The sequence below is a fragment of the Rousettus aegyptiacus genome, unplaced genomic scaffold (assembly GCF_014176215.1).
Source record: "Rousettus aegyptiacus isolate mRouAeg1 unplaced genomic scaffold, mRouAeg1.p scaffold_m13_p_10, whole genome shotgun sequence".
NCBI lineage: Eukaryota > Metazoa > Chordata > Mammalia > Chiroptera > Pteropodidae > Rousettus > Rousettus aegyptiacus.
In genome coordinates, this window is record NW_023416285.1 from 35,163,747 (window position 1) to 35,176,286 (window position 12,540).

The following is a 12,540-nucleotide window of genomic DNA, read 5'->3' on the forward strand; positions in this document are numbered from 1 at the left end:
TTCTGTAATTTATAGTGATAAAAATTACTTAAGTTTGAAACTTCCAAATTTCTATTAAGTTGTTAAAAATTTCACATTTAATTTTAAGAAACTATAAATGAATATATCCTTCTGAAATGCATGGATTAAATCAGATCCCTAGATATTGAGGCCTTTTTATCTTTCCTTTACTAGAAAAATAAAGTAGAAGACCCTACTATCTAACTAAAACACTAGTCATTCCATAACTCTGCTCACAAATCTTCCATGAATTTCCACTTCCTGTGGGATATAATTTAAGCTTACTCATTTGGCATTGAAAAAGCAACATAGTTTAGTCCAGTGGTTCCAAACTTTAGCCACACAGCAATATCACCTGGACAGCTTGTTAAAACACAGATTTACAGAGCCATCCCTTGAAGTTTTTGATTTAGTAGATCTGGGTTAGGATCCATGAATTTGTATTTCCAACAGGTACTGATGCAATGCTGATGCAGGGACCACAATTTGAAAATCATTATCTAGTCACAGTCTAGTTTTTGTGTGCTGATTTCCACTTCCCCACACAAACTTCTGGGTCTGTACATTTTCTCATCCTTTGATTGTGCTTACACTATTTTAGTCACTCCTATGTGTATACACTCTGGTTAAAAAAAAAAAAAAAAAAGAAACTTTTACTTAACTTGTACTCTACAGGACAACCATATTTCAGCTGTTTTTGAATGCTGCCACAACTATAGTCCAACTTACCCTGACTCAGCCTTGGCATCACTTGTTATTAATACTCTGATGTATAAATCTCAAGGACCTGAGATAGTTTTCCTGTTCTAATGATGGTCAAGGCTGTGAGTGGGAGAAGCATGGAACAATATTTTGGGAAAGAAATGTTTTTGTTATGACCATGAGTTCCTTCTATCTGAGAGGGACTCGGCAGTGTGGGCACTTTCCCAACCACTCAACCCCTTGACAGAAAAGGCCTTTCTGCTACATTAAAAAGTAGAAAAATAATGGGCACCTCTGATTCAGAAATGAGCCTTCCTGGCCCATAGGCATGCCCTCTGCCCCCAAAGCAACCTTAATCTATGTAGGGAAAGTGCACGATAGAGGTTCATAAACAAAGTGACAGATCTCCAGGAGGCCCAGGTTCAGAATTATTTACAGCAGCTGTCCCCAAAAAGATATCTTTTCCCTTTAATGGAGCAAGCAGGATTGTAGGTGAACTACTCTGCTAAGTTTTTAGCAAAAGAAAAATGATCTGATTTTTAACCAGAACTAATGTTAACTGTTAATCTCAAAGAATTTTTTCTCATAAAACAGCTAATAAAATTGCAAATAAAACTGCCTCACTAAAATTCTGATTTCAGAGATAAACATTATTATAATTGATATTAGAAAAAGCAGATGATAGTCAATGAAGGAGACCTAATTTAGTATGTTCAGTATTTCAAGGAAAGCCCATGTTTTCTAGCTGAAAGGGGAAGTGGGTATGTATTTGGTTCTGTTAATCTCTTTTATTATAGAAACTTTTACAAATATAGAAGTAAAATATTATAGAATAAAGCCAAATGAATATCAGTCCCTTCTCCTCATTTCCCCATCCTAAATTTGTTAGTTATCACTTCTACAAATATTTTTGGAGCTTTAGAGAAATGTAATACTCATGCTATAAAATTCAACAATTTAATATGCCAATTCAATGTTTTTTAGTATTGTACAGTTGTGCAACCATATCACAACCTAATATGACATTTTCATCATCCTCAAAATAAGCACCATGCCCACTAGCAGTCACTCCCCATTCTTGTCCCTGGCATCCCATCCCAGGCAACCTACAGCTACTAATCTGCTTTCTAACTGTATAGTTTTACCAATTCTGGACCGACCTATCATATAAATAGAATAATACGTGGTCTTTACATCTGAATTCTTTCACTTAGCATTATGTTTCCAAAGTTTATTTCTGTTATAGCACGCATCAGTACTTCATTCCTTTTTATTGCTGAATAATCTATTATATAGATAGCCATTATCCATTCATTTGGACCTTTGAGTTGTTTTATATATATATATATTTTGCTATTATGAATGATGCTGCTTTAAACATTTGTGTACAGGTTTTTGTGAATATAAAGTTCTTTTTTATCTTGGGTATATACCTAGTAGTGAAATTCTGGGTCATAAAGTAACTGAATGTTTAACATTTTTAGGAACTGCCAACTGTTTTACAAACTGGCTGCACCACTTCATATCCCCATAAGTAGTGTATGAGGGTTCCAATTTCTCCACATTCTCACCAACACTTGGAATTTTTTTTTTAATACAGCCATCTTAGTGGGTGAAGCAGTATCTCACCGTGGTTTTGCTTTGATTTTCATTGACAGCTATTGATGTTGAACATCTTTTCATGTGATTATTGGCCATTTGTATATATGCTTTGGAGAAATGTCTGTCCAGATCCTTCCCCATTTTTAAATTTAGCTTTTTATTATTGACTTTGAAGGTTTTTTATATAATCTAAGTTCAAGTACATTATCAAATATATGATTTGCAAACATATTCTCCCATTCAGTGGTCTTTTTTTTTGCTTTTTTGATGATGTATTCTGAAGCACAAATTTATTTTTAATTGACAAAATCCATTTTATTTATTTTTCTGTTGTTGCTTGTACTTTGGTGTCATATCTAAAAAACTATTGCTTACCTTCATGAATATTTCTGAATAATTACTATCTAGATCTATAAATGATATATCACTCTTCAATATGGTTGAACAATTTATGCTCCAACTAATTGGTAAGGGTTCTCATGTCTCCACATCCTTGCCAAACCCTGATAATCTCAGATGTTAATTCGTTGGCCAATCTGTTGACTAAAACTTTGTAAGTCATATTATTTTAACTTGTATTTATCTATTTATTTAGCTTTCCCCCTATATTTCCATTTTTTTCCCTGAGACCAAAGTCTGGATTCATAGTTACTGAAGAAATAGTCAAAGGAGAGGTAGAAAAATAAGGATAAACAGTACAGAAATTTTACCTGGTAAAGACAGTTATCAATTATTATAAAACATTCTACAGCAACTGTAAAATCCAATTCTACAGCCAACCATAAAATCCAATGTGTAAACCTAAAGTATCCCAGTGAAGTGATATCCTACAATGGAAAGGAACAATAACCTTGTAATTTTAGCATTAAGATATAAATCTGTAGAGGTGTTAGCACTCACTCTCAAAGTATAAAGCTGCAGATCACATTTCTTGTTTGCAGTCAAAGCTACTTGGGATATTTTGCAAGTAGTCTCTTTGGCTTAACATTTGCAGGAAATCTTAGGAAAAGGAAAAAGAGAAGAAGCTCTATTCTTCAATGCAAGATGCAATTTTTTTTTTCCCTTAGAAAATAACTAAATGTGGTCCTAACTTTATCTTCTCCTCACCTCAGATGGTGAAGAAATGCGGCTCAGAAAAAAACTGTGTATAACTTGCATTCCCATGTGCACTATATTAGAATAGCGTAAATATGGTAGAGTACTTTCCACAAAATAGTAGGTATTAGAATAAATAGGATAATCAAAGCAGAAATGATCACTTTGAGCTGTATTCATACAATGAAATATTTATTCATGGTGGCAGTGGTGTGTGATTTTGTAATCTGTCTCTTAAAATGTTCACGTAGCAAAGACTTTGTTTTTTGACTTTCTAAACACTCAGCCTAAATAGAAATCTTAAAGTCAAATTTAAATGTTATTCCTTTAAGAAAGAAAACTAATACTCCGGAACCCCAAGTTTTGGTTCTGGTTGCAGAAGTAATAGTGAGACTTTAGGTAAGTTACCTAACAGCTAACTGTGCCTCATTTTCCTCACTTGTCAAAATGAGAAAACAGAAGAAGGTATTTTTCAAACAGAAATGTGAGTGTCTGTAGCATATATTTCTACCAGGTTTCGTTTAGGTTGTGTAGATGTTTGTTTACATAACAGCACTTTATTTTGTGTTATAGGAAACCTCCAGCTCCATCAACCCACACACGAACTACTTCCTACTTCCGTTCTTACTTAAAAGGAAATTCCTTTTCAAGGTTCACAGTACATTAGAGACAGCTGCATTGCTGAGCTTCCTCCAGAAACTTTAAAAAGCTGCAGATGTAGCTCATGCATGACATGGATCATGGAACAAGACAATCCCAAGCATTTAGATTGCCACTTCTTTTACCTCTTTTAAAGTTACATTTTTCAGGGTATTACCTGCCTACATTAACTGGGGGGAGGGGTGGTACTGACGCGCGCGCGCGCGCGCGTGTGTGTGTGTGTGTGTGTGTGTGTGTGTGTGTGTGTATTTTAAATCAAGACGCTGAGGGAACACTGCTTTCTAGTGACCATCTTGACTGCTAATTTCCAAAACAAGATAAGGTAAAATGTACATTTCCAGTTAATGACATTTTAACAACAGACAATCACTACCTATTAACTTCCAAAGAGGCAATCCTCACACCAGCCACACATAATGCCCTGGAACTCACGGTATTTATCTGGAGAACTCACTTCTGGACTCAGAATCAGCAAAATAAGAATACTAAACTAAGGTAGTGAGAATTCTTGCGTACAACTTTTCCAGCAGTGGTATAACTTGGTTACTTCTAGGATAGTCCCCCAAACTGCATACAAAGCCCCAAAGACAAACCATTTTCATTGGAAAGAACATGTTGAGTATAACTGGAGGTCGGTACAGGGATGAGGTCCTTCCAAACAACAATATAGTGCTTTCTTAGGGTAGTTCACAGAGCCAAACTCTGAAAAGATTTCAGGAGCCTATCAGGTGTCCAATGACTATTTGAGATAGAAATTATTACTACATCTGAGAAAGAGATAGGAAATTGGAGATTATCATTTCTTTCCCCCCACCCCCGCTTCTTTAATTCCCCCTACTTTCACCCCTGACCCATGGATGTTGCCGTTTCCCCTTAAGAACCGGATCTCTAAAGATGGGGTGTCCCCTCCCACATGCTCACAGCATGTACCCGAGGCCTGGTGCACCCAGGGTATGGTCAGTGGCTCCACCTGGTGCGTGAACCCAGGACCTTCTGCGTGCAAAGCAGATGTGCTAAACACTACACTTGGAGCCACCCTGCCAGAATTGTCATTTCTGTTTCGATCTCCCAGAAATCCTTCAGTTTATACTTGGATTGTTCCAAGTAAATTAAGACTTACTATTCCTTCTTCATCAATAAGGACAATATTTTAATAGTGCTAGGACAATTGTTTCATTAAATAACAAGTCATACTAATGTAATAGTTTAAGAAAGAACATCTAAACTGGATATGTGGGTATTTACTCCTAAAATAAATTCCTGATAATTTCTTTTAAATACACGTTAATAAAATAGGTCCCTCTCTTGGTCAGAAGGCAGCAGGGGGTTTGGAGTTTCTGTCTGTAGGTAAAGAATGAACTGAAATGTATGAACTCTAATCCATTGTGTACCAAATCCCTTATGGGCAGCTGAATCAATTGCAGCTTTCTGGGCTGAGCTCCCAAATATCTGGTTTAGTAAATTTGTAATGGGGTATAAGGAGCTGCATTTTGAAAATGACCTACAGTGATTCTGAAGTAGGAAATACGTAGAACCATGCCGTGAGGAAAACTTCAGACCCCTTATTTCCCAAATGGATGAATGCAGATTGCACACTGCTCACAGGTTGCTTCCTTTTCAACAACCATCGCTGCAAGCCCTCAGCCAGTGCTCACAGCAATGTCTGCAGAAAGCCCAAGTTCCACAGTCAAGCCAGAAAGAGGCAGAAAATCACCTGATTCTGAATTCAGGTCTCTTCTGCCACACTGCACCTAGCTGCCACAAAGAAAACACATTGGCCAACTGCTATATTATTGTTGGCAAGCACTGAAATTTGCTCAAAACCTTTACAAATGAAACCCAGCTGCTTAAGCTCAATACCAGATGTCTCCTACAGTGTGTGGCTTTGATAGATTAAATTGAGCATAAGAAAGAGATGAAATATATGAAAATCTAATTTGCAAGATGTTTGTCATTAAGTCTGTTTAACAAAAAAAAAAGACAGAAAATTGTATTTTTCACTATAAGAGGTTAAGTAGGGTAGATTAATAATATTCATAACAGCTACCAAAGTGCATGCTATGAACAAACTGTTTAGTGTATATTCATAAAATCCAGGCCAAAAACAAATCTCCAGAAATGCCCATTGAAAGAATGTCATGTGTCTGTGAAGTTATGTAATTTAGCACGAGGGTCTTTTTCCTTTAGACCCATCCCCCAATTTGAACAATTTTCACTCAGGGCATAGGAAATTAAGTAGGAAATACTTAGTGATATTCCCTGATTTCAATAAACTGTAATAATCTTATGAAAACATACATATAAGAAACATATGTACGTGGATATATAGAATATATGTAAGAAAGCATGGAAGTAAAAAGGCAATTTGCTTAACAGCCTCAATTAGGTGGCATCTACCCTTGTGTTACCATGTCAAGATAGAACTCTTTTTGTTGTTGTTTTCCAGGTCACTGCACTGATCTCAACAGCTTCAGCTCATTTCAGAGCCTAAGTTAAACTCAGAGAGCCACTCTAACATTCCTCCAATGAGCTGCTGCACAATTCCTCACTCAAATGAACTGAGTTCATGGGTAAATACGACATATTACCCTTATAACATCAACCTTTTTTAAAAATATAAAAACATAAGAAGGCTTTGTAATGGAATTTGAAAACAATACTCAATTGAGCATATTAATTTAACCAAGACATTCAGCTGAGATTTAGCCCCATAAAGAGGTAATCATTAAAATTATATACAATTACAATTGGCAGGTTATTATTTTTTCAAATTTGAAAATATTGTCATAGTTTCCTTTGAGAGAGAAACCAAGATAAAGCTAAACACTTCAGCAAAGACATAGTTTGATTAGAAATATTTCTACAAACATAACAAAAAGATAATTTCATTCAGTTTGCAAAATAAACCTGACCTCAGACTTGCCATTGGCCTTAACATAGATTATATTTGAAGGACAACAAAAGAAAGGTCAGCAAAATTTTAAGAAGCCTTGTTATATTAAATCGTCTCACAGGTGGCTGATATCAGTGTAGTTCCCACATCACAGAAATTCCACAATTGATGCAAAAGTAATGTAAGTCACTATTTCCTTACATGTAAAACTTCCATAAAAATTGTGGACATCAGGATGAATCTAGGAACATTATGTACCACAGAATACTGTCAGCAGTAAAACAACAACTACAACAACAACAACTATGAACCAAAGTCAGTTTTCTATATGTACTCATGAGGTTTTTAAAAAGCGAATTAGATATGTATATTAATTGTACTCTGGACTCCAGAAGGGATCCAAAGTGTAGTTTCAGACACTCTGGTCCCAGAATCAATCAAATGAATGATGTAGACTGCTAGCCTCAAACTTGTGGCCAGTTTAGGGTTCCTAATGCAAAATTCATGCAATGTTCTTTGTGAGACATAAGGTTTGCAACTACTATTTTAATATACTATTTTAATAAAGGAGTGAAAATTATATATAGCAATTTTTAGATTCCCCGAAGGAGGAGCGCACAAGGCCGAAGGGGGTAAGCAAGGTTTACTGTAGCAGAGTGACAGCCCGGCTGAGCCGAAGATGGCGTCAGCCCCGAATGCAAGGGGACCTGTAACTTGTACGAGGCTTGAGGCGGGCTCTTTTGGTGGAAATATTTCTGGCAGGTGAATTGACGGGGGAGGAGAGTCCAGAGAAGTGGGAGGTGAGCATGTAGCGTTGCCAACCCGAATGTTGCAAAGTCTGGTTCCCCACACAAAGGTAAGGGAGAAGTCTGGTTCCCACACTACCGCGGTAAGGACCTACCAGCAATCTGACGGAACTAAAGGCATTGCACTATTCGTTAAAGATATTATTATTATTGCCACTGCCTTGATAATTTGAGTTTCAATAGCATTTTTTTGAAGACCAAAAAATAATCTCATACTTTTTCATTTACTGTTAAAATAATTCTGTAGAAACTACAGAAATACATTACTATTATTTTTGGTAGTAATACTTCCTGGACACCAAAGTTCATGTAAAATTAAAGTGTTTTTATAATTTTTCTAAACACACAGCTAATAAATAAGTCACTTAGTAGCCAGTAAGAATTCATTACAAAAAAGGGAGTATTGAAAATATTCATATTGCTATTATAAATGACAATAGCAGCTGTATTAGATGTTTTTGATTGTCACCCTAATCCAGAATCTCTTCTCTAAAAACTTTCCCTGCTCACAGTGTCTAATACTGTCATCTTGGTATTGGATCACCTCACATCCCAACTGGGTTGCATCTAATTACTAAACGAGTCAGCAGCCAATCAAATTCTATCTCCGAAAAATTAAAAATAAGAAACAATAAAATATTTTTCAGTTAACTCTAAAAAGCTAAGCAAAAAAGGTTCTTAGAATATCAAGGAATGAAAACACCATTTAGGGTCATGTGCAAAATAATGAGTACGTGCTGGTTAGACTCCTTATACACCAAGCATTGTGCTATGTGCACTGGGGATTCAGCAATAAATAAAAAGGGACATAGTTTCTTCCTCCGAGAAGCTGAGCTTCCAGTAGGCTATTCTGAGAACACAGTCACATGAACATCCTTAGATAGTTTAATATTAATATTTCACAAAAAATGCATTAAGATGGACAAAGTAACAATTTTCAGAAGGAAACAATATATTATCAGAACCAAACAAGTCCATCTGGACCTAAAATGTAGTGTAATAAAACTTGATAGGCAATTTAGCTTACCATTTTCCTATAATCAACTGTTAATACTTTGTCTTAAAGATTTGACCAATGTCTTGTACGAATTATAAAAATAAATATGAATTCTAAAATTGAGGGAAAAAGACATTCATAAATTTTTTCCTGGCTTTTCTTCCAAAAGCCTTCACATAGCTTGTAATTTAGCGATTACAATTATGTATACATATATATATATATATATATATGATTTGCGTATATGGTTTCTGCCACTATTTAAAGAACATAACTTCTCATAAAAAAGATAAAACCAAATAATTTGAGTCTTTACTAAATAGTTATGAATGTCTATTATCAAATGTACTCTGCAGAATCTAAGTTGAGAACTAGTTTACTCACTTTCCTCCCAGGTAAATCACCACAGGATCAAATTTCTTACATCTGTGATGCTCACCACAGCTTGCAGTTACTGCTGATTAATAGACCAAGATTAATTGTTGGAAGTGCCACATAATAGCTGTAGTAGAAAACATTTTACACACAGAACCGCATTTATGCATTTAACAGCTGTGTCGGTCTAACAGTTCAGATTTTCACTACATTTCGCCATATGGTAACAGGGATCATTTTTCACTTAAAATATTACCAAAAATTGATGCCCTGTAGCAATATTACCATTCTAATTTTGAAACTACACATTCACAGCCATGTTTCTTATCCTCCTGTTACTGTATTCTCTCTTTGCCTTAACTCTACTTAGAATATTTAATAACACTGATCTTTTAAATTTTAAATTAGTATCGGCAAGGTCAAACACAAATATTGCAATAGAACACCTATGGAATATGACCTGGCAATGAAGAGGCAGGATGTAAAATCTGGGTTATATAGAACTATAGGAGCCATAGAGTTAGGATTTGGGGATTGTCCTGTATTCAAAAAGAGCTAATTCCTATCTCACCTTTTTTATGCTCCCTGTAACTCTTCATTGATGTAGAATTACTCCTAAAGACAAAAAGTTGGTTGCCAATTTTGTTTTTAATTCGATTGCTATAATAATTTACTACCATGATTTTAAGGGGGAAAAACACTGTAGAAAATTTCACATATACATTTAACAGGAAGCTAAATAAAAATCTCACCTTTTAAAAATGCCAGAACAGGAGGCCCATCCATGTCAGGAAGGGCTCATTGTTGCTACCAATGTGTTGGAACAACAAACAGAAAGAGTCCTTTAATCTTTAGGTCTGCCGTTTTGTCACCTTTATAACCTCACTAAATTCCTTCAGAAGAATGGTTATGACTAAAATAATGCTTTAATACTGTGCTATATTCATTTATGATTGCCTGTGACTCTCTATTGTGTTTTGAAAAGTAAGAAGCAGGGTGATAAAAATGCATTAAAATAATACATTTCAACACTACATATTTTCAACATTACAGGTCATATTTTCACTTTTAGAAAAAGGAAATTTTACATGTCATTATCCCTACCTTTAAAAAATGCATTTCTGAAGCAATCACTATGTGCCAATATAAAAAACACTAAGTTCAAAACCTCTACCAAGATGTACCCTTGCTTCTTTTCTAAGCCTGTGTCTCTTCAAGTAAAACATTTCAGATAAGATTTAAGCAGTGATAAGATTAGGTTAATGAATCACCTTACACACAGGCTGCCCTAGCTACTGTGTTCCAAGTAGGAAGAGTTCTCCTTTCCACTTACCGTGACTTTGCAGAGCTTTGTACCATTTAAGGTAGAATTGCAATATTGGACACATTTCTTCCACATAAAACTTTTAGATTTTCCATATATTTAATTAACAAAATATTTGTATTAGCCTGAAGCTCATACATACTCTCCAAATGTCTCAAGTTGTCATTTTGAAATGCATTTCCTTTAAATAAGGATTTAAGATCTCAAACCATTTATCATGGCTTTGTCATTCACTTCAGAGTCATGACCATTTCGTTTGTCTGTGCTTCATATATACCTATTTTCGTGATCATGACTCTCACTGAAGCACTTGCAGAATTAATGATCATAAAGCAGTATATGATATCAATTAATATTTAACTCTGAAATTAAAGTTTTTTAGTTTTGTTTAAACTCATAGTCTCCATTTACAGCACTTTCTTCAGCAAGGCAAAGGCATAAAAACCATGAAGTTTATTTTTTATAAAAAGTTACAGGTAGAGAATTCCTCAAAAAAATTAAAAGTTTACTGGTGACAAAGCTGGAAATATAAATTAAGAGTCAGTATGTTAATCACACTAAAATAAGATATGAGTTTCTTTTTAAATCCTATTTCAATTTACTTTTCCAGCTAGGTTGTCTCCTACCCCTACATAAAATAATATTTGTAATGATACTAATAAAAACAAGCTCTCAGATATTTCTATGCATCAGACACTATTCTAAGTGCTTTATGTATAAACTCATTTAGTAAACAAATCAACCCTATGGTAAGTATTATTATTATCATCCCCATTTTACAGTTAACAAAACTGAGGCACTAATTAGATAACTCATTTGAGTTTACACATCTAATAGATGGTAAAGCTAAGATTCAAACCCAAGCATTCTGGGTCCAGAGTTCGTACTCTTAACAACCATGGTATAGAATAAATCAGTAGAAAAACACACACACAAACACACACACACATACACACGCGCGTGCGCACACACACACTCACTCACTCAAAAGTGCCCTTGAGAGGGAGTTAACAAGGTTATATTACCTAGACGAAAACAAGGACTATCTTTGGGCTTCAAACTCCTCACTGGAAAAGTAAGACATCTTTATATTATTTTAGAATATAAGATGTATTCTAAGCCTAACATTTTTGATTCAAAGATATAGACTGTAGCATATGGTCTCTTTGCTTTTTATTGATGTAATTCAGTAATAAATTCAGGTATTCATATGTTTCAAGGAAAATGCTAAAAGAAAATAAAAAATTACCCTCAGGCAATCAAGAAATAGTAGCTGCATGAACGGAGGAATAAGAATTTCACCTAACATATATCATGTTTTGAGCTTCCTGAAACTTTCTTAAGAAACAGTTTCTCTGAGGCTTTTCTGTTCTCTTCTAGAAGGTACAAGATTATAAAAATTTTTAGAAAATAAACTAGCAAACCACATAAATGAAATACCTATTGTTCCTTCACATCAATACACAAAACTCTTTTGAATTACTCTTCTATACTAGAAATTAAAAGCATTTTTTTCATGTAGCCAAACCATAAAATACAATATTTTAATAGTGCCATAGAATACTTTGAGATTATGAAAACATTAATCTCATAAATGCTAATCAAAAGCATATGACAATTGATAATACGTTTCTCAAATAAATAGCATTGCCAAATAGGTTTTACAAAATGCATTCACAAGTACATGAGGTTAAGTTATAAATGCATTTGATCTCATACATATTCCCTTTGTCTTCTAGCTTAATTTTATAAAGGCTGCTTTCTCTTTATTTCCAACCTCATGACCCCCTCATAGCAAATCACTATCACAGATACTTGTTTCAAATTCATTAAGCATTCTTTCTTCTAACATGAAAATAGTTCACCTACTTTTAACACTGTTGTTTTATTTTAAATTTTTAAGTAATTTTTAAAAATATCTATCCTTTTGTCAACTTCATATAAGAATAATTTTTTTGGACAAAATGATCACTAATCAAGCCCCTGTTCTTAAATGTGTGCACTTCTGATATATTCACAAAATAAAATTATTTCCATTATAAAACTAGAGATTTACTCAATGCATTAATATAAAATTCAAATGAAC

At 34.5% G+C, this 12,540-nt stretch overlaps 1 protein-coding gene across 11 annotated transcripts in view; it reads right to left on the minus strand.

The window, feature by feature from the left end:
• BMPR1B (bone morphogenetic protein receptor type 1B) overlaps nt 1–12,540 on the minus strand; it is a 326,532-nt gene that overhangs the window by 80,047 nt on the left and 233,945 nt on the right. The window lies entirely within an intron of this gene.